The 22999-nt window shown below is 52.3% G+C and overlaps 16 non-coding genes across 16 annotated transcripts; all 16 read left to right on the top strand.

The window, feature by feature from the left end:
- Nucleotides 1-924: 924 nt before the first annotated feature.
- LOC126148614 (5S ribosomal RNA) lies at nt 925-1043 on the top strand. Its single transcript, XR_007530590.1, has one exon. It is a non-coding gene; the product is annotated as a 5S ribosomal RNA (ribosomal RNA).
- Nucleotides 1044-2336: 1293 nt separating this feature from the next.
- On the top strand, nt 2337-2455 carry LOC126148595 (5S ribosomal RNA). The gene has a single exon (XR_007530573.1). It is a non-coding gene; the product is annotated as a 5S ribosomal RNA (ribosomal RNA).
- Nucleotides 2456-3746: 1291 nt separating this feature from the next.
- Nucleotides 3747-3865, top strand: LOC126148613 (5S ribosomal RNA). Its single transcript, XR_007530589.1, has one exon. It is a non-coding gene; the product is annotated as a 5S ribosomal RNA (ribosomal RNA).
- A 1293-nt stretch (nt 3866-5158) lies between these two features.
- Nucleotides 5159-5277, top strand: LOC126148610 (5S ribosomal RNA). Its single transcript, XR_007530587.1, has one exon. It is a non-coding gene; the product is annotated as a 5S ribosomal RNA (ribosomal RNA).
- A 1293-nt stretch (nt 5278-6570) lies between these two features.
- LOC126148609 (5S ribosomal RNA) lies at nt 6571-6689 on the top strand. The gene has a single exon (XR_007530586.1). It is a non-coding gene; the product is annotated as a 5S ribosomal RNA (ribosomal RNA).
- Nucleotides 6690-7982: 1293 nt separating this feature from the next.
- LOC126148608 (5S ribosomal RNA) lies at nt 7983-8101 on the top strand. The gene has a single exon (XR_007530585.1). It is a non-coding gene; the product is annotated as a 5S ribosomal RNA (ribosomal RNA).
- Nucleotides 8102-9394: 1293 nt separating this feature from the next.
- Nucleotides 9395-9513, top strand: LOC126148607 (5S ribosomal RNA). The gene has a single exon (XR_007530584.1). It is a non-coding gene; the product is annotated as a 5S ribosomal RNA (ribosomal RNA).
- A 1293-nt stretch (nt 9514-10806) lies between these two features.
- On the top strand, nt 10807-10925 carry LOC126148606 (5S ribosomal RNA). The gene has a single exon (XR_007530583.1). It is a non-coding gene; the product is annotated as a 5S ribosomal RNA (ribosomal RNA).
- A 1293-nt stretch (nt 10926-12218) lies between these two features.
- On the top strand, nt 12219-12337 carry LOC126148605 (5S ribosomal RNA). The gene has a single exon (XR_007530582.1). It is a non-coding gene; the product is annotated as a 5S ribosomal RNA (ribosomal RNA).
- A 1292-nt stretch (nt 12338-13629) lies between these two features.
- Nucleotides 13630-13748, top strand: LOC126148604 (5S ribosomal RNA). Its single transcript, XR_007530581.1, has one exon. It is a non-coding gene; the product is annotated as a 5S ribosomal RNA (ribosomal RNA).
- A 1291-nt stretch (nt 13749-15039) lies between these two features.
- On the top strand, nt 15040-15158 carry LOC126148603 (5S ribosomal RNA). The gene has a single exon (XR_007530580.1). It is a non-coding gene; the product is annotated as a 5S ribosomal RNA (ribosomal RNA).
- A 1292-nt stretch (nt 15159-16450) lies between these two features.
- LOC126148594 (5S ribosomal RNA) lies at nt 16451-16569 on the top strand. The gene has a single exon (XR_007530572.1). It is a non-coding gene; the product is annotated as a 5S ribosomal RNA (ribosomal RNA).
- Nucleotides 16570-17861: 1292 nt separating this feature from the next.
- LOC126148602 (5S ribosomal RNA) lies at nt 17862-17980 on the top strand. Its single transcript, XR_007530579.1, has one exon. It is a non-coding gene; the product is annotated as a 5S ribosomal RNA (ribosomal RNA).
- A 1293-nt stretch (nt 17981-19273) lies between these two features.
- LOC126148601 (5S ribosomal RNA) lies at nt 19274-19392 on the top strand. Its single transcript, XR_007530578.1, has one exon. It is a non-coding gene; the product is annotated as a 5S ribosomal RNA (ribosomal RNA).
- Nucleotides 19393-20684: 1292 nt separating this feature from the next.
- On the top strand, nt 20685-20803 carry LOC126148599 (5S ribosomal RNA). Its single transcript, XR_007530576.1, has one exon. It is a non-coding gene; the product is annotated as a 5S ribosomal RNA (ribosomal RNA).
- A 1293-nt stretch (nt 20804-22096) lies between these two features.
- LOC126148598 (5S ribosomal RNA) lies at nt 22097-22215 on the top strand. Its single transcript, XR_007530575.1, has one exon. It is a non-coding gene; the product is annotated as a 5S ribosomal RNA (ribosomal RNA).
- Nucleotides 22216-22999: the final 784 nt, after the last annotated feature.

Here is a 22999-nt window from a genome sequence, read left to right as displayed (position 1 = left end):
GGGACCTCTGGCTGTCTTCATATTTTGCTTTCTTGTCGCCAGCCCTGCCAGCCGTCTCTTCACGCTACCTTTCCGATGCGACAAAGATGTTTCCACAATGACTTAAATCTGTTGTAATAAACAAAAGATACGATATTAGGGAACTCAGTTTGAAGAAGCGTGTGCCAAGGAAGATTTCCAAAGTGTCTCTGGAAATAACAAAACAGTATTAAGCGGCAGAAATGTTCCGAAATACGTCCGGGCTTATTGTTTTGTAGCAGTGTACACGTGCAAATTTGTAAACAAAAATTCTGTGTCTTCTGTCCTTGGTTTCGCACCTTTCCATGGCACGGCACAGCGCTGCTCTAGTAGCTCCGAACGGCCGCCCACGGCGTCTCGGACACGCCGGTCAGGCCCGCGCCCGTCTCGCAGATGTTTCTCGTGCTTGTGCTGTCATATGGGCCGCGACCCGAGCGGCAGCGAGCGGCAGTCGAGCAAAGTCGGGACAAGTCGGGACGGGAGGGGGGACAGGCGCGAATGCAAATGCACCGCGCAAATTACGCATAAATCTGGAAGCGCGGCGTGTGTCAGGCAGGTGAGAAAGCTTCCGTCGGTCCAGCAGGACACTGCAACACCCCGCGCAGTGCCCCCGCCGCCCGGCCGCGCGCAAGCCCTGCGCCGGATAACAGGAACAAGGCGCGTCGCCAGTGGGTGTCGGAGGCCGCACGCACCAAACGAATGACAGGCGGTGCATCGAGCAGCTGTGTTGTGCGTCTCACCTACGTTCGGCAGTCGCCTATGAGACGCCGAGGCGAGCGCGCACTCCGCGCCACCTTCGAGGTGGAAAGACGCGCTTTGCGTCAAATGTGCCACGGAAAGCGGCGATTGCGTGTGTTGGGAGAAGAGGCGAATGCTTCCTCCGTGGTGCGGCTACAGTATAAGGACGCCAACGGCCATACCATGTTGACTACACCGGTTCTCGTCCGTTCACCGAAGTTAAGCAACATCGGGCGCGGTTAGTACTTGGATGGGTGACCGCCTGGGAACACCGCGTGCTGTTGGCTCTTTCTCATTTTTTCATTTTTACGTCGCTACACCTGCCAGGCCTCTTTTCATAATAACTTTCAGGTGTCGACAAAGATGCTTCCACAAGCATTTTAAAGTACTGTATTAAACGTAAGATACGAAATTACGGTAATGAACTCGGTTTGAGTAAGAATGCGCGAAGGAAGAGTGCTAGGAACTCGTTGAAAATGACAAAACACTACCAATCGACAGATGTGTTCTTGAAATGCGCCAGAGCCTACTGTTACGCAGCAGTGCTAAATTCCGAAAAGTAACTAAATAAATAAATAAATAAAAAAAAAACCAACCGTTCTCGTGCCATCACCCAAGTTAAGCAACAACGTTAGTATTCGGATCGGCGACTGCCTGGGACCTCTGGCTGTCTTCATATTTTGCTTTCTTGTCGCCAGCCCTGCCAGCCGTCTCTTCACGCTACCTTTCCGATGCGACAAAGATGTTTCCACAATGACTTAAATCTGTTGTAATAAACAAAAGATACGATATTAGGGAACTCAGTTTGAAGAAGCGTGTGCCAAGGAAGATTTCCAAAGTGTCTCTGGAAATAACAAAACAGTATTAAGCGGCAGAAATGTTCCGAAATACGTCCGGGCTTATTGTTTTGTAGCAGTGTACACGTGCAAATTTGTAAACAAAAATTCTGTGTCTTCTGTCCTTGGTTTCGCACCTTTCCATGGCACGGCACAGCGCTGCTCTAGTAGCTCCGAACGGCCGCCCACGGCGTCTCGGACACGCCGGTCAGGCCCGCGCCCGTCTCGCAGATGTTTCTCGTGCTTGTGCTGTCATATGGGCCGCGACCCGAGCGGCAGCGAGCGGCAGTCGAGCAAAGTCGGGACAAGTCGGGACGGGAGGGGGGACAGGCGCGAATGCAAATGCACCGCGCAAATTACGCATAAATCTGGAAGCGCGGCGTGTGTCAGGCAGGTGAGAAAGCTTCCGTCGGTCCAGCAGGACACTGCAACACCCCGCGCAGTGCCCCCGCCGCCCGGCCGCGCGCAAGCCCTGCGCCGGATAACAGGAACAAGGCGCGTCGCCAGTGGGTGTCGGAGGCCGCACGCACCAAACGAATGACAGGCGGTGCATCGAGCAGCTGTGTTGTGCGTCTCACCTACGTTCGGCAGTCGCCTATGAGACGCCGAGGCGAGCGCGCACTCCGCGCCACCTTCGAGGTGGAAAGACGCGCTTTGCGTCAAATGTGCCACGGAAAGCGGCGATTGCGTGTGTTGGGAGAAGAGGCGAATGCTTCTTCCGTGGTGCGGCTACAGTATAAGGACGCCAACGGCCATACCATGTTGACTACACCGGTTCTCGTCCGATCACCGAAGTTAAACAACATCGGGCGCGGTTAGTACTTGGATGGGTGACCGCCTGGGAACACCGCGTGCTGTTGGCTCTTTCTCATTTTTTCATTTTTATGTCGCTACACCTGCCAGGCCTCTTTTCATAATAACTTTCAGGTGTCGACAAAGATGCTTCCACAAGCATTTTAAAGTACTGTATTGAACGTAAGATACGAAATTACGGTAATGAACTCGATTTGAGTAAGAATGCGCGAAGGAAGAGTGCTAGGAACTCGTTGAAAATGACAAAACACTACCAATCGACAGATGTGTTCTTGAAATGCGCCAGAGCCTACTGTTACGTAGCAGTGCTAAATTCCGAAAAGTAACTAAATAAATAAATAAAAAAAAAAAAACAACCGTTCTCGTGCCATCACCCAAGTTAAGCAACAACGTTAGTATTCGGATCGGCGACTGCCTGGGACCTCTGGCTGTCTTCATATTTTGCTTTCTTGTCGCCAGCCCTGCCAGCCGTCTCTTCACGCTACCTTTCCGATGCGACAAAGATGTTTCCACAATGACTTAAATCTGTTGTAATAAACAAAAGATACGATATTAGGGAACTCAGTTTGAAGAAGCGTGTGCCAAGGAAGATTTCCAAAGTGTCTCTGGAAATAACAAAACAGTATTAAGCGGCAGAAATGTTCCGAAATACGTCCGGGCTTATTGTTTTGTAGCAGTGTACATGTGCAAATTTGTAAACAAAAATTCTGTGTCTTCTGTCCTTGGTTTCGCACCTTTCCATGGCACGGCACAGCGCTGCTCTAGTAGCTCCGAACGGCCGCCCACGGCGTCTCGGACACGCCGGTCAGGCCCGCGCCCGTCTCGCAGATGTTTCTCGTGCTTGTGCTGTCATATGGGCCGCGACCCGAGCGGCAGCGAGCGGCAGTCGAGCAAAGTCGGGACAAGTCGGGACGGGAGGGGGGACAGGCGCGAATGCAAATGCACCGCGCAAATTACGCATAAATCTGGAAGCGCGGCGTGTGTCAGGCAGGTGAGAAAGCTTCCGTCGGTCCAGCAGGACACTGCAACACCCCGCGCAGTGCCCCCGCCGCCCGGCCGCGCGCAAGCCCTGCGCCGGATAACAGGAACAAGGCGCGTCGCCAGTGGGTGTCGGAGGCCGCACGCACCAAACGAATGACAGGCGGTGCATCGAGCAGCTGTGTTGTGCGTCTCACCTACGTTCGGCAGTCGCCTATGAGACGCCGAGGCGAGCGCGCACTCCGCGCCACCTTCGAGGTGGAAAGACGCGCTTTGCGTCAAATGTGCCACGGAAAGCGGCGATTGCGTGTGTTGGGAGAAGAGGCGAATGCTTCCTCCGTGGTGCGGCTACAGTATAAGGACGCCAACGGCCATACCATGTTGACTACACCGGTTCTCGTCCGTTCACCGAAGTTAAGCAACATCGGGCGCGGTTAGTACTTGGATGGGTGACCGCCTGGGAACACCGCGTGCTGTTGGCTCTTTCTCATTTTTTCATTTTTACGTCGCTACACCTGCCAGGCCTCTTTTCATAATAACTTTCAGGTGTCGACAAAGATGCTTCCACAAGCATTTTAAAGTACTGTATTAAACGTAAGATACGAAATTACGGTAATGAACTCGGTTTGAGTAAGAATGCGCGAAGGAAGAGTGCTAGGAACTCGTTGAAAATGACAAAACACTACCAATCGACAGATGTGTTCTTGAAATGCGCCAGAGCCTACTGTTACGCAGCAGTGCTAAATTCCGAAAAGTAACTAAATAAATAAATAAATAAAAAAAAAACCAACCGTTCTCGTGCCATCACCCAAGTTAAGCAACAACGTTAGTATTCGGATCGGCGACTGCCTGGGACCTCTGGCTGTCTTCATATTTTGCTTTCTTGTCGCCAGCCCTGCCAGCCGTCTCTTCACGCTACCTTTCCGATGCGACAAAGATGTTTCCACAATGACTTAAATCTGTTGTAATAAACAAAAGATACGATATTAGGGAACTCAGTTTGAAGAAGCGTGTGCCAAGGAAGATTTCCAAAGTGTCTCTGGAAATAACAAAACAGTATTAAGCGGCAGAAATGTTCCGAAATACGTCCGGGCTTATTGTTTTGTAGCAGTGTACACGTGCAAATTTGTAAACAAAAATTCTGTGTCTTCTGTCCTTGGTTTCGCACCTTTCCATGGCACGGCACAGCGCTGCTCTAGTAGCTCCGAACGGCCGCCCACGGCGTCTCGGACACGCCGGTCAGGCCCGCGCCCGTCTCGCAGATGTTTCTCGTGCTTGTGCTGTCATATGGGCCGCGACCCGAGCGGCAGCGAGCGGCAGTCGAGCAAAGTCGGGACAAGTCGGGACGGGAGGGGGGACAGGCGCGAATGCAAATGCACCGCGCAAATTACGCATAAATCTGGAAGCGCGGCGTGTGTCAGGCAGGTGAGAAAGCTTCCGTCGGTCCAGCAGGACACTGCAACACCCCGCGCAGTGCCCCCGCCGCCCGGCCGCGCGCAAGCCCTGCGCCGGATAACAGGAACAAGGCGCGTCGCCAGTGGGTGTCGGAGGCCGCACGCACCAAACGAATGACAGGCGGTGCATCGAGCAGCTGTGTTGTGCGTCTCACCTACGTTCGGCAGTCGCCTATGAGACGCCGAGGCGAGCGCGCACTCCGCGCCACCTTCGAGGTGGAAAGACGCGCTTTGCGTCAAATGTGCCACGGAAAGCGGCGATTGCGTGTGTTGGGAGAAGAGGCGAATGCTTCCTCCGTGGTGCGGCTACAGTATAAGGACGCCAACGGCCATACCATGTTGACTACACCGGTTCTCGTCCGTTCACCGAAGTTAAGCAACATCGGGCGCGGTTAGTACTTGGATGGGTGACCGCCTGGGAACACCGCGTGCTGTTGGCTCTTTCTCATTTTTTCATTTTTACGTCGCTACACCTGCCAGGCCTCTTTTCATAATAACTTTCAGGTGTCGACAAAGATGCTTCCACAAGCATTTTAAAGTACTGTATTAAACGTAAGATACGAAATTACGGTAATGAACTCGGTTTGAGTAAGAATGCGCGAAGGAAGAGTGCTAGGAACTCGTTGAAAATGACAAAACACTACCAATCGACAGATGTGTTCTTGAAATGCGCCAGAGCCTACTGTTACGCAGCAGTGCTAAATTCCGAAAAGTAACTAAATAAATAAATAAATAAAAAAAAAACCAACCGTTCTCGTGCCATCACCCAAGTTAAGCAACAACGTTAGTATTCGGATCGGCGACTGCCTGGGACCTCTGGCTGTCTTCATATTTTGCTTTCTTGTCGCCAGCCCTGCCAGCCGTCTCTTCACGCTACCTTTCCGATGCGACAAAGATGTTTCCACAATGACTTAAATCTGTTGTAATAAACAAAAGATACGATATTAGGGAACTCAGTTTGAAGAAGCGTGTGCCAAGGAAGATTTCCAAAGTGTCTCTGGAAATAACAAAACAGTATTAAGCGGCAGAAATGTTCCGAAATACGTCCGGGCTTATTGTTTTGTAGCAGTGTACACGTGCAAATTTGTAAACAAAAATTCTGTGTCTTCTGTCCTTGGTTTCGCACCTTTCCATGGCACGGCACAGCGCTGCTCTAGTAGCTCCGAACGGCCGCCCACGGCGTCTCGGACACGCCGGTCAGGCCCGCGCCCGTCTCGCAGATGTTTCTCGTGCTTGTGCTGTCATATGGGCCGCGACCCGAGCGGCAGCGAGCGGCAGTCGAGCAAAGTCGGGACAAGTCGGGACGGGAGGGGGGACAGGCGCGAATGCAAATGCACCGCGCAAATTACGCATAAATCTGGAAGCGCGGCGTGTGTCAGGCAGGTGAGAAAGCTTCCGTCGGTCCAGCAGGACACTGCAACACCCCGCGCAGTGCCCCCGCCGCCCGGCCGCGCGCAAGCCCTGCGCCGGATAACAGGAACAAGGCGCGTCGCCAGTGGGTGTCGGAGGCCGCACGCACCAAACGAATGACAGGCGGTGCATCGAGCAGCTGTGTTGTGCGTCTCACCTACGTTCGGCAGTCGCCTATGAGACGCCGAGGCGAGCGCGCACTCCGCGCCACCTTCGAGGTGGAAAGACGCGCTTTGCGTCAAATGTGCCACGGAAAGCGGCGATTGCGTGTGTTGGGAGAAGAGGCGAATGCTTCCTCCGTGGTGCGGCTACAGTATAAGGACGCCAACGGCCATACCATGTTGACTACACCGGTTCTCGTCCGTTCACCGAAGTTAAGCAACATCGGGCGCGGTTAGTACTTGGATGGGTGACCGCCTGGGAACACCGCGTGCTGTTGGCTCTTTCTCATTTTTTCATTTTTACGTCGCTACACCTGCCAGGCCTCTTTTCATAATAACTTTCAGGTGTCGACAAAGATGCTTCCACAAGCATTTTAAAGTACTGTATTAAACGTAAGATACGAAATTACGGTAATGAACTCGGTTTGAGTAAGAATGCGCGAAGGAAGAGTGCTAGGAACTCGTTGAAAATGACAAAACACTACCAATCGACAGATGTGTTCTTGAAATGCGCCAGAGCCTACTGTTACGCAGCAGTGCTAAATTCCGAAAAGTAACTAAATAAATAAATAAATAAAAAAAAAACCAACCGTTCTCGTGCCATCACCCAAGTTAAGCAACAACGTTAGTATTCGGATCGGCGACTGCCTGGGACCTCTGGCTGTCTTCATATTTTGCTTTCTTGTCGCCAGCCCTGCCAGCCGTCTCTTCACGCTACCTTTCCGATGCGACAAAGATGTTTCCACAATGACTTAAATCTGTTGTAATAAACAAAAGATACGATATTAGGGAACTCAGTTTGAAGAAGCGTGTGCCAAGGAAGATTTCCAAAGTGTCTCTGGAAATAACAAAACAGTATTAAGCGGCAGAAATGTTCCGAAATACGTCCGGGCTTATTGTTTTGTAGCAGTGTACACGTGCAAATTTGTAAACAAAAATTCTGTGTCTTCTGTCCTTGGTTTCGCACCTTTCCATGGCACGGCACAGCGCTGCTCTAGTAGCTCCGAACGGCCGCCCACGGCGTCTCGGACACGCCGGTCAGGCCCGCGCCCGTCTCGCAGATGTTTCTCGTGCTTGTGCTGTCATATGGGCCGCGACCCGAGCGGCAGCGAGCGGCAGTCGAGCAAAGTCGGGACAAGTCGGGACGGGAGGGGGGACAGGCGCGAATGCAAATGCACCGCGCAAATTACGCATAAATCTGGAAGCGCGGCGTGTGTCAGGCAGGTGAGAAAGCTTCCGTCGGTCCAGCAGGACACTGCAACACCCCGCGCAGTGCCCCCGCCGCCCGGCCGCGCGCAAGCCCTGCGCCGGATAACAGGAACAAGGCGCGTCGCCAGTGGGTGTCGGAGGCCGCACGCACCAAACGAATGACAGGCGGTGCATCGAGCAGCTGTGTTGTGCGTCTCACCTACGTTCGGCAGTCGCCTATGAGACGCCGAGGCGAGCGCGCACTCCGCGCCACCTTCGAGGTGGAAAGACGCGCTTTGCGTCAAATGTGCCACGGAAAGCGGCGATTGCGTGTGTTGGGAGAAGAGGCGAATGCTTCCTCCGTGGTGCGGCTACAGTATAAGGACGCCAACGGCCATACCATGTTGACTACACCGGTTCTCGTCCGTTCACCGAAGTTAAGCAACATCGGGCGCGGTTAGTACTTGGATGGGTGACCGCCTGGGAACACCGCGTGCTGTTGGCTCTTTCTCATTTTTTCATTTTTACGTCGCTACACCTGCCAGGCCTCTTTTCATAATAACTTTCAGGTGTCGACAAAGATGCTTCCACAAGCATTTTAAAGTACTGTATTAAACGTAAGATACGAAATTACGGTAATGAACTCGGTTTGAGTAAGAATGCGCGAAGGAAGAGTGCTAGGAACTCGTTGAAAATGACAAAACACTACCAATCGACAGATGTGTTCTTGAAATGCGCCAGAGCCTACTGTTACGCAGCAGTGCTAAATTCCGAAAAGTAACTAAATAAATAAATAAATAAAAAAAAAACCAACCGTTCTCGTGCCATCACCCAAGTTAAGCAACAACGTTAGTATTCGGATCGGCGACTGCCTGGGACCTCTGGCTGTCTTCATATTTTGCTTTCTTGTCGCCAGCCCTGCCAGCCGTCTCTTCACGCTACCTTTCCGATGCGACAAAGATGTTTCCACAATGACTTAAATCTGTTGTAATAAACAAAAGATACGATATTAGGGAACTCAGTTTGAAGAAGCGTGTGCCAAGGAAGATTTCCAAAGTGTCTCTGGAAATAACAAAACAGTATTAAGCGGCAGAAATGTTCCGAAATACGTCCGGGCTTATTGTTTTGTAGCAGTGTACACGTGCAAATTTGTAAACAAAAATTCTGTGTCTTCTGTCCTTGGTTTCGCACCTTTCCATGGCACGGCACAGCGCTGCTCTAGTAGCTCCGAACGGCCGCCCACGGCGTCTCGGACACGCCGGTCAGGCCCGCGCCCGTCTCGCAGATGTTTCTCGTGCTTGTGCTGTCATATGGGCCGCGACCCGAGCGGCAGCGAGCGGCAGTCGAGCAAAGTCGGGACAAGTCGGGACGGGAGGGGGGACAGGCGCGAATGCAAATGCACCGCGCAAATTACGCATAAATCTGGAAGCGCGGCGTGTGTCAGGCAGGTGAGAAAGCTTCCGTCGGTCCAGCAGGACACTGCAACACCCCGCGCAGTGCCCCCGCCGCCCGGCCGCGCGCAAGCCCTGCGCCGGATAACAGGAACAAGGCGCGTCGCCAGTGGGTGTCGGAGGCCGCACGCACCAAACGAATGACAGGCGGTGCATCGAGCAGCTGTGTTGTGCGTCTCACCTACGTTCGGCAGTCGCCTATGAGACGCCGAGGCGAGCGCGCACTCCGCGCCACCTTCGAGGTGGAAAGACGCGCTTTGCGTCAAATGTGCCACGGAAAGCGGCGATTGCGTGTGTTGGGAGAAGAGGCGAATGCTTCCTCCGTGGTGCGGCTACAGTATAAGGACGCCAACGGCCATACCATGTTGACTACACCGGTTCTCGTCCGTTCACCGAAGTTAAGCAACATCGGGCGCGGTTAGTACTTGGATGGGTGACCGCCTGGGAACACCGCGTGCTGTTGGCTCTTTCTCATTTTTTCATTTTTACGTCGCTACACCTGCCAGGCCTCTTTTCATAATAACTTTCAGGTGTCGACAAAGATGCTTCCACAAGCATTTTAAAGTACTGTATTAAACGTAAGATACGAAATTACGGTAATGAACTCGGTTTGAGTAAGAATGCGCGAAGGAAGAGTGCTAGGAACTCGTTGAAAATGACAAAACACTACCAATCGACAGATGTGTTCTTGAAATGCGCCAGAGCCTACTGTTACGCAGCAGTGCTAAATTCCGAAAAGTAACTAAATAAATAAATAAATAAAAAAAAAACCAACCGTTCTCGTGCCATCACCCAAGTTAAGCAACAACGTTAGTATTCGGATCGGCGACTGCCTGGGACCTCTGGCTGTCTTCATATTTTGCTTTCTTGTCGCCAGCCCTGCCAGCCGTCTCTTCACGCTACCTTTCCGATGCGACAAAGATGTTTCCACAATGACTTAAATCTGTTGTAATAAACAAAAGATACGATATTAGGGAACTCAGTTTGAAGAAGCGTGTGCCAAGGAAGATTTCCAAAGTGTCTCTGGAAATAACAAAACAGTATTAAGCGGCAGAAATGTTCCGAAATACGTCCGGGCTTATTGTTTTGTAGCAGTGTACACGTGCAAATTTGTAAACAAAAATTCTGTGTCTTCTGTCCTTGGTTTCGCACCTTTCCATGGCACGGCACAGCGCTGCTCTAGTAGCTCCGAACGGCCGCCCACGGCGTCTCGGACACGCCGGTCAGGCCCGCGCCCGTCTCGCAGATGTTTCTCGTGCTTGTGCTGTCATATGGGCCGCGACCCGAGCGGCAGCGAGCGGCAGTCGAGCAAAGTCGGGACAAGTCGGGACGGGAGGGGGGACAGGCGCGAATGCAAATGCACCGCGCAAATTACGCATAAATCTGGAAGCGCGGCGTGTGTCAGGCAGGTGAGAAAGCTTCCGTCGGTCCAGCAGGACACTGCAACACCCCGCGCAGTGCCCCCGCCGCCCGGCCGCGCGCAAGCCCTGCGCCGGATAACAGGAACAAGGCGCGTCGCCAGTGGGTGTCGGAGGCCGCACGCACCAAACGAATGACAGGCGGTGCATCGAGCAGCTGTGTTGTGCGTCTCACCTACGTTCGGCAGTCGCCTATGAGACGCCGAGGCGAGCGCGCACTCCGCGCCACCTTCGAGGTGGAAAGACGCGCTTTGCGTCAAATGTGCCACGGAAAGCGGCGATTGCGTGTGTTGGGAGAAGAGGCGAATGCTTCCTCCGTGGTGCGGCTACAGTATAAGGACGCCAACGGCCATACCATGTTGACTACACCGGTTCTCGTCCGTTCACCGAAGTTAAGCAACATCGGGCGCGGTTAGTACTTGGATGGGTGACCGCCTGGGAACACCGCGTGCTGTTGGCTCTTTCTCATTTTTTCATTTTTACGTCGCTACACCTGCCAGGCCTCTTTTCATAATAACTTTCAGGTGTCGACAAAGATGCTTCCACAAGCATTTTAAAGTACTGTATTAAACGTAAGATACGAAATTACGGTAATGAACTCGGTTTGAGTAAGAATGCGCGAAGGAAGAGTGCTAGGAACTCGTTGAAAATGACAAAACACTACCAATCGACAGATGTGTTCTTGAAATGCGCCAGAGCCTACTGTTACGCAGCAGTGCTAAATTCCGAAAAGTAACTAAATAAATAAATAAATAAAAAAAAAACCAACCGTTCTCGTGCCATCACCCAAGTTAAGCAACAACGTTAGTATTCGGATCGGCGACTGCCTGGGACCTCTGGCTGTCTTCATATTTTGCTTTCTTGTCGCCAGCCCTGCCAGCCGTCTCTTCACGCTACCTTTCCGATGCGACAAAGATGTTTCCACAATGACTTAAATCTGTTGTAATAAACAAAAGATACGATATTAGGGAACTCAGTTTGAAGAAGCGTGTGCCAAGGAAGATTTCCAAAGTGTCTCTGGAAATAACAAAACAGTATTAAGCGGCAGAAATGTTCCGAAATACGTCCGGGCTTATTGTTTTGTAGCAGTGTACACGTGCAAATTTGTAAACAAAAATTCTGTGTCTTCTGTCCTTGGTTTCGCACCTTTCCATGGCACGGCACAGCGCTGCTCTAGTAGCTCCGAACGGCCGCCCACGGCGTCTCGGACACGCCGGTCAGGCCCGCGCCCGTCTCGCAGATGTTTCTCGTGCTTGTGCTGTCATATGGGCCGCGACCCGAGCGGCAGCGAGCGGCAGTCGAGCAAAGTCGGGACAAGTCGGGACGGGAGGGGGGACAGGCGCGAATGCAAATGCACCGCGCAAATTACGCATAAATCTGGAAGCGCGGCGTGTGTCAGGCAGGTGAGAAAGCTTCCGTCGGTCCAGCAGGACACTGCAACACCCCGCGCAGTGCCCCCGCCGCCCGGCCGCGCGCAAGCCCTGCGCCGGATAACAGGAACAAGGCGCGTCGCCAGTGGGTGTCGGAGGCCGCACGCACCAAACGAATGACAGGCGGTGCATCGAGCAGCTGTGTTGTGCGTCTCACCTACGTTCGGCAGTCGCCTATGAGACGCCGAGGCGAGCGCGCACTCCGCGCCACCTTCGAGGTGGAAAGACGCGCTTTGCGTCAAATGTGCCACGGAAAGCGGCGATTGCGTGTGTTGGGAGAAGAGGCGAATGCTTCCTCCGTGGTGCGGCTACAGTATAAGGACGCCAACGGCCATACCATGTTGACTACACCGGTTCTCGTCCGTTCACCGAAGTTAAGCAACATCGGGCGCGGTTAGTACTTGGATGGGTGACCGCCTGGGAACACCGCGTGCTGTTGGCTCTTTCTCATTTTTTCATTTTTACGTCGCTACACCTGCCAGGCCTCTTTTCATAATAACTTTCAGGTGTCGACAAAGATGCTTCCACAAGCATTTTAAAGTACTGTATTAAACGTAAGATACGAAATTACGGTAATGAACTCGGTTTGAGTAAGAATGCGCGAAGGAAGAGTGCTAGGAACTCGTTGAAAATGACAAAAACACTACCAATCGACAGATGTGTTCTTGAAATGCGCCAGAGCCTACTGTTACGCAGCAGTGCTAAATTCCGAAAAGTAACTAAATAAATAAATAAATAAAAAAAAAACCAACCGTTCTCGTGCCATCACCCAAGTTAAGCAACAACGTTAGTATTCGGATCGGCGACTGCCTGGGACCTCTGGCTGTCTTCATATTTTTTTCTTGTCGCCAGCCCTGCCAGCCGTCTCTTCACGCTACCTTTCCGATGCGACAAAGATGTTTCCACAATGACTTAAATCTGTTGTAATAAACAAAAGATACGATATTAGGGAACTCAGTTTGAAGAAGCGTGTGCCAAGGAAGATTTCCAAAGTGTCTCTGGAAATAACAAAACAGTATTAAGCGGCAGAAATGTTCCGAAATACGTCCGGGCTTATTGTTTTGTAGCAGTGTACACGTGCAAATTTGTAAACAAAAATTCTGTGTCTTCTGTCCTTGGTTTCGCACCTTTCCATGGCACGGCACAGCGCTGCTCTAGTAGCTCCGAACGGCCGCCCACGGCGTCTCGGACACGCCGGTCAGGCCCGCGCCCGTCTCGCAGATGTTTCTCGTGCTTGTGCTGTCATATGGGCCGCGACCCGAGCGGCAGCGAGCGGCAGTCGAGCAAAGTCGGGACAAGTCGGGACGGGAGGGGGGACAGGCGCGAATGCAAATGCACCGCGCAAATTACGCATAAATCTGGAAGCGCGGCGTGTGTCAGGCAGGTGAGAAAGCTTCCGTCGGTCCAGCAGGACACTGCAACACCCCGCGCAGTGCCCCCGCCGCCCGGCCGCGCGCAAGCCCTGCGCCGGATAACAGGAACAAGGCGCGTCGCCAGTGGGTGTCGGAGGCCGCACGCACCAAACGAATGACAGGCGGTGCATCGAGCAGCTGTGTTGTGCGTCTCACCTACGTTCGGCAGTCGCCTATGAGACGCCGAGGCGAGCGCGCACTCCGCGCCACCTTCGAGGTGGAAAGACGCGCTTTGCGTCAAATGTGCCACGGAAAGCGGCGATTGCGTGTGTTGGGAGAAGAGGCGAATGCTTCCTCCGTGGTGCGGCTACAGTATAAGGACGCCAACGGCCATACCATGTTGACTACACCGGTTCTCGTCCGTTCACCGAAGTTAAGCAACATCGGGCGCGGTTAGTACTTGGATGGGTGACCGCCTGGGAACACCGCGTGCTGTTGGCTCTTTCTCATTTTTTCATTTTTACGTCGCTACACCTGCCAGGCCTCTTTTCATAATAACTTTCAGGTGTCGACAAAGATGCTTCCACAAGCATTTTAAAGTACTGTATTAAACGTAAGATACGAAATTACGGTAATGAACTCGGTTTGAGTAAGAATGCGCGAAGGAAGAGTGCTAGGAACTCGTTGAAAATGACAAAACACTACCAATCGACAGATGTGTTCTTGAAATGCGCCAGAGCCTACTGTTACGCAGCAGTGCTAAATTCCGAAAAGTAACTAAATAAATAAATAAATAAAAAAAAAACCAACCGTTCTCGTGCCATCACCCAAGTTAAGCAACAACGTTAGTATTCGGATCGGCGACTGCCTGGGACCTCTGGCTGTCTTCATATTTTGCTTTCTTGTCGCCAGCCCTGCCAGCCGTCTCTTCACGCTACCTTTCCGATGCGACAAAGATGTTTCCACAATGACTTAAATCTGTTGTAATAAACAAAAGATACGATATTAGGGAACTCAGTTTGAAGAAGCGTGTGCCAAGGAAGATTTCCAAAGTGTCTCTGGAAATAACAAAACAGTATTAAGCGGCAGAAATGTTCCGAAATACGTCCGGGCTTATTGTTTTGTAGCAGTGTACACGTGCAAATTTGTAAACAAAAATTCTGTGTCTTCTGTCCTTGTTTCGCACCTTTCCATGGCACGGCACAGCGCTGCTCTAGTAGCTCCGAACGGCCGCCCACGGCGTCTCGGACACGCCGGTCAGGCCCGCGCCCGTCTCGCAGATGTTTCTCGTGCTTGTGCTGTCATATGGGCCGCGACCCGAGCGGCAGCGAGCGGCAGTCGAGCAAAGTCGGGACAAGTCGGGACGGGAGGGGGGACAGGCGCGAATGCAAATGCACCGCGCAAATTACGCATAAATCTGGAAGCGCGGCGTGTGTCAGGCAGGTGAGAAAGCTTCCGTCGGTCCAGCAGGACACTGCAACACCCCGCGCAGTGCCCCGCCGCCCGGCCGCGCGCAAGCCCTGCGCCGGATAACAGGAACAAGGCGCGTCGCCAGTGGGTGTCGGAGGCCGCACGCACCAAACGAATGACAGGCGGTGCATCGAGCAGCTGTGTTGTGCGTCTCACCTACGTTCGGCAGTCGCCTATGAGACGCCGAGGCGAGCGCGCACTCCGCGCCACCTTCGAGGTGGAAAGACGCGCTTTGCGTCAAATGTGCCACGGAAAGCGGCGATTGCGTGTGTTGGGAGAAGAGGCGAATGCTTCCTCCGTGGTGCGGCTACAGTATAAGGACGCCAACGGCCATACCATGTTGACTACACCGGTTCTCGTCCGTTCACCGAAGTTAAGCAACATCGGGCGCGGTTAGTACTTGGATGGGTGACCGCCTGGGAACACCGCGTGCTGTTGGCTCTTTCTCATTTTTTCATTTTTACGTCGCTACACCTGCCAGGCCTCTTTTCATAATAACTTTCAGGTGTCGACAAAGATGCTTCCACAAGCATTTTAAAGTACTGTATTAAACGTAAGATACGAAATTACGGTAATGAACTCGGTTTGAGTAAGAATGCGCGAAGAAGAGTGCTAGGAACTCGTTGAAAATGACAAAACACTACCAATCGACAGATGTGTTCTTGAAATGCGCCAGAGCCTACTGTTACGCAGCAGTGCTAAATTCCGAAAAGTAACTAAATAAATAAATAAATAAAAAAAAAACCAACCGTTCTCGTGCCATCACCCAAGTTAAGCAACAACGTTAGTATTCGGATCGGCGACTGCCTGGGACCTCTGGCTGTCTTCATATTTTGCTTTCTTGTCGCCAGCCCTGCCAGCCGTCTCTTCACGCTACCTTTCCGATGCGACAAAGATGTTTCCACAATGACTTAAATCTGTTGTAATAAACAAAAGATACGATATTAGGGAACTCAGTTTGAAGAAGCGTGTGCCAAGGAAGATTTCCAAAGTGTCTCTGGAAATAACAAAACAGTATTAAGCGGCAGAAATGTTCCGAAATACGTCCGGGCTTATTGTTTTGTAGCAGTGTACACGTGCAAATTTGTAAACAAAAATTCTGTGTCTTCTGTCCTTGGTTTCGCACCTTTCCATGGCACGGCACAGCGCTGCTCTAGTAGCTCCGAACGGCCGCCCACGGCGTCTCGGACACGCCGGTCAGGCCCGCGCCCGTCTCGCAGATGTTTCTCGTGCTTGTGCTGTCATATGGGCCGCGACCCGAGCGGCAGCGAGCGGCAGTCGAGCAAAGTCGGGACAAGTCGGGACGGGAGGGGGGACAGGCGCGAATGCAAATGCACCGCGCAAATTACGCATAAATCTGGAAGCGCGGCGTGTGTCAGGCAGGTGAGAAAGCTTCCGTCGGTCCAGCAGGACACTGCAACACCCCGCGCAGTGCCCCCGCCGCCCGGCCGCGCGCAAGCCCTGCGCCGGATAACAGGAACAAGGCGCGTCGCCAGTGGGTGTCGGAGGCCGCACGCACCAAACGAATGACAGGCGGTGCATCGAGCAGCTGTGTTGTGCGTCTCACCTACGTTCGGCAGTCGCCTATGAGACGCCGAGGCGAGCGCGCACTCCGCGCCACCTTCGAGGTGGAAAGACGCGCTTTGCGTCAAATGTGCCACGGAAAGCGGCGATTGCGTGTGTTGGGAGAAGAGGCGAATGCTTCTTCCGTGGTGCGGCTACAGTATAAGGACGCCAACGGCCATACCATGTTGACTACACCGGTTCTCGTCCGATCACCGAAGTTAAACAACATCGGGCGCGGTTAGTACTTGGATGGGTGACCGCCTGGGAACACCGCGTGCTGTTGGCTCTTTCTCATTTTTTCATTTTTACGTCGCTACACCTGCCAGGCCTCTTTTCATAATAACTTTCAGGTGTCGACAAAGATGCTTCCACAAGCATTTTAAAGTACTGTATTAAACGTAAGATACGAAATTACGGTAATGAACTCGGTTTGAGTAAGAATGCGCGAAGGAAGAGTGCTAGGAACTCGTTGAAAATGACAAAACACTACCAATCGACAGATGTGTTCTTGAAATGCGCCAGAGCCTACTGTTACGCAGCAGTGCTAAATTCCGAAAAGTAACTAAATAAATAAATAAATAAAAAAAAAACCAACCGTTCTCGTGCCATCACCCAAGTTAAGCAACAACGTTAGTATTCGGATCGGCGACTGCCTGGGACCTCTGGCTGTCTTCATATTTTGCTTTCTTGTCGCCAGCCCTGCCAGCCGTCTCTTCACGCTACCTTTCCGATGCGACAAAGATGTTTCCACAATGACTTAAATCTGTTGTAATAAACAAAAGATACGATATTAGGGAACTCAGTTTGAAGAAGCGTGTGCCAAGGAAGATTTCCAAAGTGTCTCTGGAAATAACAAAACAGTATTAAGCGGCAGAAATGTTCCGAAATACGTCCGGGCTTATTGTTTTGTAGCAGTGTACACGTGCAAATTTGTAAACAAAAATTCTGTGTCTTCTGTCCTTGGTTCGCACCTTTCCATGGCACGGCACAGCGCTGCTCTAGTAGCTCCGAACGGCCGCCCACGGCGTCTCGGACACGCCGGTCAGGCCCGCGCCCGTCTCGCAGATGTTTCTCGTGCTTGTGCTGTCATATGGGCCGCGACCCGAGCGGCAGCGAGCGGCAGTCGAGCAAAGTCGGGACAAGTCGGGACGGGAGGGGGGACAGGCGCGAATGCAAATGCACCGCGCAAATTACGCATAAATCTGGAAGCGCGGCGTGTGTCAGGCAGGTGAGAAAGCTTCCGTCGGTCCAGCAGGACACTGCAACACCCCGCGCAGTGCCCCCGCCGCCCGGCCGCGCGCAAGCCCTGCGCCGGATAACAGGAACAAGGCGCGTCGCCAGTGGGTGTCGGAGGCCGCACGCACCAAACGAATGACAGGCGGTGCATCGAGCAGCTGTGTTGTGCGTCTCACCTACGTTCGGCAGTCGCCTATGAGACGCCGAGGCGAGCGCGCACTCCGCGCCACCTTCGAGGTGGAAAGACGCGCTTTGCGTCAAATGTGCCACGGAAAGCGGCGATTGCGTGTGTTGGGAGAAGAGGCGAATGCTTCCTCCGTGGTGCGGCTACAGTATAAGGACGCCAACGGCCATACCATGTTGACTACACCGGTTCTCGTCCGTTCACCGAAGTTAAGCAACATCGGGCGCGGTTAGTACTTGGATGGGTGACCGCCTGGGAACACCGCGTGCTGTTGGCTCTTTCTCATTTTTTCATTTTTACGTCGCTACACCTGCCAGGCCTCTTTTCATAATAACTTTCAGGTGTCGACAAAGATGCTTCCACAAGCATTTTAAAGTACTGTATTAAACGTAAGATACGAAATTACGGTAATGAACTCGGTTTGAGTAAGAATGCGCGAAGGAAGAGTGCTAGGAACTCGTTGAAAATGACAAAACACTACCAATCGACAGATGTGTTCTTGAAATGCGCCAGAGCCTACTGTTACGCAGCAGTGCTAAATTCCGAAAAGTAACTAAATAAATAAATAAATAAAAAAAAAACCAACCGTTCTCGTGCCATCACCCAAGTTAAGCAACAACGTTAGTATTCGGAATCGGCGACTGCCTGGGACCTCTGGCTGTCTTCATATTTTGCTTTCTTGTCGCCAGCCCTGCCAGCCGTCTCTTCACGCTACCTTTCCGATGCGACAAAGATGTTTCCACAATGACTTAAATCTGTTGTAATAAACAAAAGATACGATATTAGGGAACTCAGTTTGAAGAAGCGTGTGCCAAGGAAGATTTCCAAAGTGTCTCTGGAAATAACAAAACAGTATTAAGCGGCAGAAATGTTCCGAAATACGTCCGGGCTTATTGTTTTGTAGCAGTGTACACGTGCAAATTTGTAAACAAAAATTCTGTGTCTTCTGTCCTTGGTTTCGCACCTTTCCATGGCACGGCACAGCGCTGCTCTAGTAGCTCCGAACGGCCGCCCACGGCGTCTCGGACACGCCGGTCAGGCCCGCGCCCGTCTCGCAGATGTTTCTCGTGCTTGTGCTGTCATATGGGCCGCGACCCGAGCGGCAGCGAGCGGCAGTCGAGCAAAGTCGGGACAAGTCGGGACGGGAGGGGGGACAGGCGCGAATGCAAATGCACCGCGCAAATTACGCATAAATCTGGAAGCGCGGCGTGTGTCAGGCAGGTGAGAAAGCTTCCGTCGGTCCAGCAGGACACTGCAACACCCGCGCAGTGCCCCCGCCGCCCGGCCGCGCGCAAGCCCTGCGCCGGATAACAGGAACAAGGCGCGTCGCCAGTGGGTGTCGGAGGCCGCACGCACCAAACGAATGACAGGCGGTGCATCGAGCAGCTGTGTTGTGCGTCTCACCTACGTTCGGCAGTCGCCTATGAGACGCCGAGGCGAGCGCGCACTCCGCGCCACCTTCGAGGTGGAAAGACGCGCTTTGCGTCAAATGTGCCACGGAAAGCGGCGATTGCGTGTGTTGGGAGAAGAGGCGAATGCTTCCTCCGTGGTGCGGCTACAGTATAAGGACGCCAACGGCCATACCATGTTGACTACACCGGTTCTCGTCCGTTCACCGAAGTTAAGCAACATCGGGCGCGGTTAGTACTTGGATGGGTGACCGCCTGGGAACACCGCGTGCTGTTGGCTCTTTCTCATTTTTTCATTTTTACGTCGCTACACCTGCCAGGCCTCTTTTCATAATAACTTTCAGGTGTCGACAAAGATGCTTCCACAAGCATTTTAAAGTACTGTATTAAACGTAAGATACGAAATTACGGTAATGAACTCGGTTTGAGTAAGAATGCGCGAAGGAAGAGTGCTAGGAACTCGTTGAAAATGACAAAACACTACCAATCGACAGATGTGTTCTTGAAATGCGCCAGAGCCTACTGTTACGCAGCAGTGCTAAATTCCGAAAAGTAACTAAATAAATAAATAAATAAAAAAAAAACCAACCGTTCTCGTGCCATCACCCAAGTTAAGCAACAACGTTAGTATTCGGATCGGCGACTGCCTGGGACCTCTGGCTGTCTTCATATTTTGCTTTCTTGTCGCCAGCCCTGCCAGCCGTCTCTTCACGCTACCTTTCCGATGCGACAAAGATGTTTCCACAATGACTTAAATCTGTTGTAATAAACAAAAGATACGATATTAGGGAACTCAGTTTGAAGAAGCGTGTGCCAAGGAAGATTTCCAAAGTGTCTCTGGAAATAACAAAACAGTATTAAGCGGCAGAAATGTTCCGAAATACGTCCGGGCTTATTGTTTTGTAGCAGTGTACACGTGCAAATTTGTAAACAAAAATTCTGTGTCTTCTGTCCTTGGTTTCGCACCTTTCCATGGCACGGCACAGCGCTGCTCTAGTAGCTCCGAACGGCCGCCCACGGCGTCTCGGACACGCCGGTCAGGCCCGCGCCGTCTCGCAGATGTTTCTCGTGCTTGTGCTGTCATATGGGCCGCGACCCGAGCGGCAGCGAGCGGCAGTCGAGCAAAGTCGGGACAAGTCGGGACGGGAGGGGGGACAGGCGCGAATGCAAATGCACCGCGCAAATTACGCATAAATCTGGAAGCGCGGCGTGTGTCAGGCAGGTGAGAAAGCTTCCGTCGGTCCAGCAGGACACTGCAACACCCCGCGCAGTGCCCCCGCCGCCCGGCCGCGCGCAAGCCCTGCGCCGGATAACAGGAACAAGGCGCGTCGCCAGTGGGTGTCGGAGGCCGCACGCACCAAACGAATGACAGGCGGTGCATCGAGCAGCTGTGTTGTGCGTCTCACCTACGTTCGGCAGTCGCCTATGAGACGCCGAGGCGAGCGCGCACTCCGCGCCACCTTCGAGGTGGAAAGACGCGCTTTGCGTCAAATGTGCCACGGAAAGCGGCGATTGCGTGTGTTGGGAGAAGAGGCGAATGCTTCCTCCGTGGTGCGGCTACAGTATAAGGACGCCAACGGCCATACCATGTTGACTACACCGGTTCTCGTCCGTTCACCGAAGTTAAGCAACATCGGGCGCGGTTAGTACTTGGATGGGTGACCGCCTGGGAACACCGCGTGCTGTTGGCTCTTTCTCATTTTTTCATTTTTACGTCGCTACACCTGCCAGGCCTCTTTTCATAATAACTTTCAGGTGTCGACAAAGATGCTTCCACAAGCATTTTAAAGTACTGTATTAAACGTAAGATACGAAATTACGGTAATGAACTCGGTTTGAGTAAGAATGCGCGAAGGAAGAGTGCTAGGAACTCGTTGAAAATGACAAAACACTACCAATCGACAGATGTGTTCTTGAAATGCGCCAGAGCCTACTGTTACGCAGCAGTGCTAAATTCCGAAAAGTAACTAAATAAATAAATAAATAAAAAAAAAACCAACCGTTCTCGTGCCATCACCCAAGTTAAGCAACAACGTTAGTATTCGGATCGGCGACTGCCTGGGACCTCTGGCTGTCTTCATATTTTGCTTTCTTGTCGCCAGCCCTGCCAGCCGTCTCTTCACGCTACCTTTCCGATGCGACAAAGATGTTTCCACAATGACTTAAATCTGTTGTAATAAACAAAAGATACGATATTAGGGAACTCAGTTTGAAGAAGCGTGTGCCAAGGAAGATTTCCAAAGTGTCTCTGGAAATAACAAAACAGTATTAAGCGGCAGAAATGTTCCGAAATACGTCCGGGCTTATTGTTTTGTAGCAGTGTACACGTGCAAATTTGTAAACAAAAATTCTGTGTCTTCTGTCCTTGGTTTCGCACCTTTCCATGGCACGGCACAGCGCTGCTCTAGTAGCTCCGAACGGCCGCCCACGGCGTCTCGGACACGCCGGTCAGGCCCGCGCCCGTCTCGCAGATGTTTCTCGTGCTTGTGCTGTCATATGGGCCGCGACCCGAGCGGCAGCGAGCGGCAGTCGAGCAAAGTCGGGACAAGTCGGGACGGGAGGGGGGACAGGCGCGAATGCAAATGCACCGCGCAAATTACGCATAAATCTGGAAGCGCGGCGTGTGTCAGGCAGGTGAGAAAGCTTCCGTCGGTCCAGCAGGACACTGCAACACCCCGCGCAGTGCCCCCGCCGCCCGGCCGCGCGCAAGCCCTGCGCCGGATAACAGGAACAAGGCGCGTCGCCAGTGGGTGTCGGAGGCCGCACGCACCAAACGAATGACAGGCGGTGCATCGAGCAGCTGTGTTGTGCGTCTCACCTACGTTCGGCAGTCGCCTATGAGACGCCGAGGCGAGCGCGCACTCCGCGCCACCTTCGAGGTGGAAAGACGCGCTTTGCGTCAAATGTGCCACGGAAAGCGGCGATTGCGTGTGTTGGGAGAAGAGGCGAATGCTTCCTCCGTGGTGCGGCTACAGTATAAGGACGCCAACGGCCATACCATGTTGACTACACCGGTTCTCGTCCGTTCACCGAAGTTAAGCAACATCGGGCGCGGTTAGTACTTGGATGGGTGACCGCCTGGGAACACCGCGTGCTGTTGGCTCTTTCTCATTTTTTCATTTTTACGTCGCTACACCTGCCAGGCCTCTTTTCATAATAACTTTCAGGTGTCGACAAGATGCTTCCACAAGCATTTTAAAGTACTGTATTAAACGTAAGATACGAAATTACGGTAATGAACTCGGTTTGAGTAAGAATGCGCGAAGGAAGAGTGCTAGGAACTCGTTGAAAATGACAAAACACTACCAATCGACAGATGTGTTCTTGAAATGCGCCAGAGCCTACTGTTACGCAGCAGTGCTAAATTCGAAAAGTAACTAAATAAATAAATAAATAAAAAAAAAACCAACCGTTCTCGTGCCATCACCCAAGTTAAGCAACAACGTTAGTATTCGGATCGGCGACTGCCTGGGACCTCTGGCTGTCTTCATATTTTGCTTTCTTGTCGCCAGCCCTGCCAGCCGTCTCTTCACGCTACCTTTCCGATGCGACAAAGATGTTTCCACAATGACTTAAATCTGTTGTAATAAACAAAAGATACGATATTAGGGAACTCAGTTTGAAGAAGCGTGTGCCAAGGAAGATTTCCAAAGTGTCTCTGGAAATAACAAAACAGTATTAAGCGGCAGAAATGTTCCGAAATACGTCCGGGCTTATTGTTTTGTAGCAGTGTACACGTGCAAATTTGTAAACAAAAATTCTGTGTCTTCTGTCCTTGGTTTCGCACCTTTCCATGGCACGGCACAGCGCTGCTCTAGTAGCTCCGAACGGCCGCCCACGGCGTCTCGGACACGCCGGTCAGGCCCGCGCCCGTCTCGCAGATGTTT

Source organism: Schistocerca cancellata, unplaced genomic scaffold, assembly GCF_023864275.1.
Source record: "Schistocerca cancellata isolate TAMUIC-IGC-003103 unplaced genomic scaffold, iqSchCanc2.1 HiC_scaffold_889, whole genome shotgun sequence".
NCBI classification, from domain to species: domain Eukaryota; kingdom Metazoa; phylum Arthropoda; class Insecta; order Orthoptera; family Acrididae; genus Schistocerca; species Schistocerca cancellata.
Note: the sequence above shows the minus strand (reverse complement) of the source record. Positions and strands in the feature narration are given on the sequence as shown.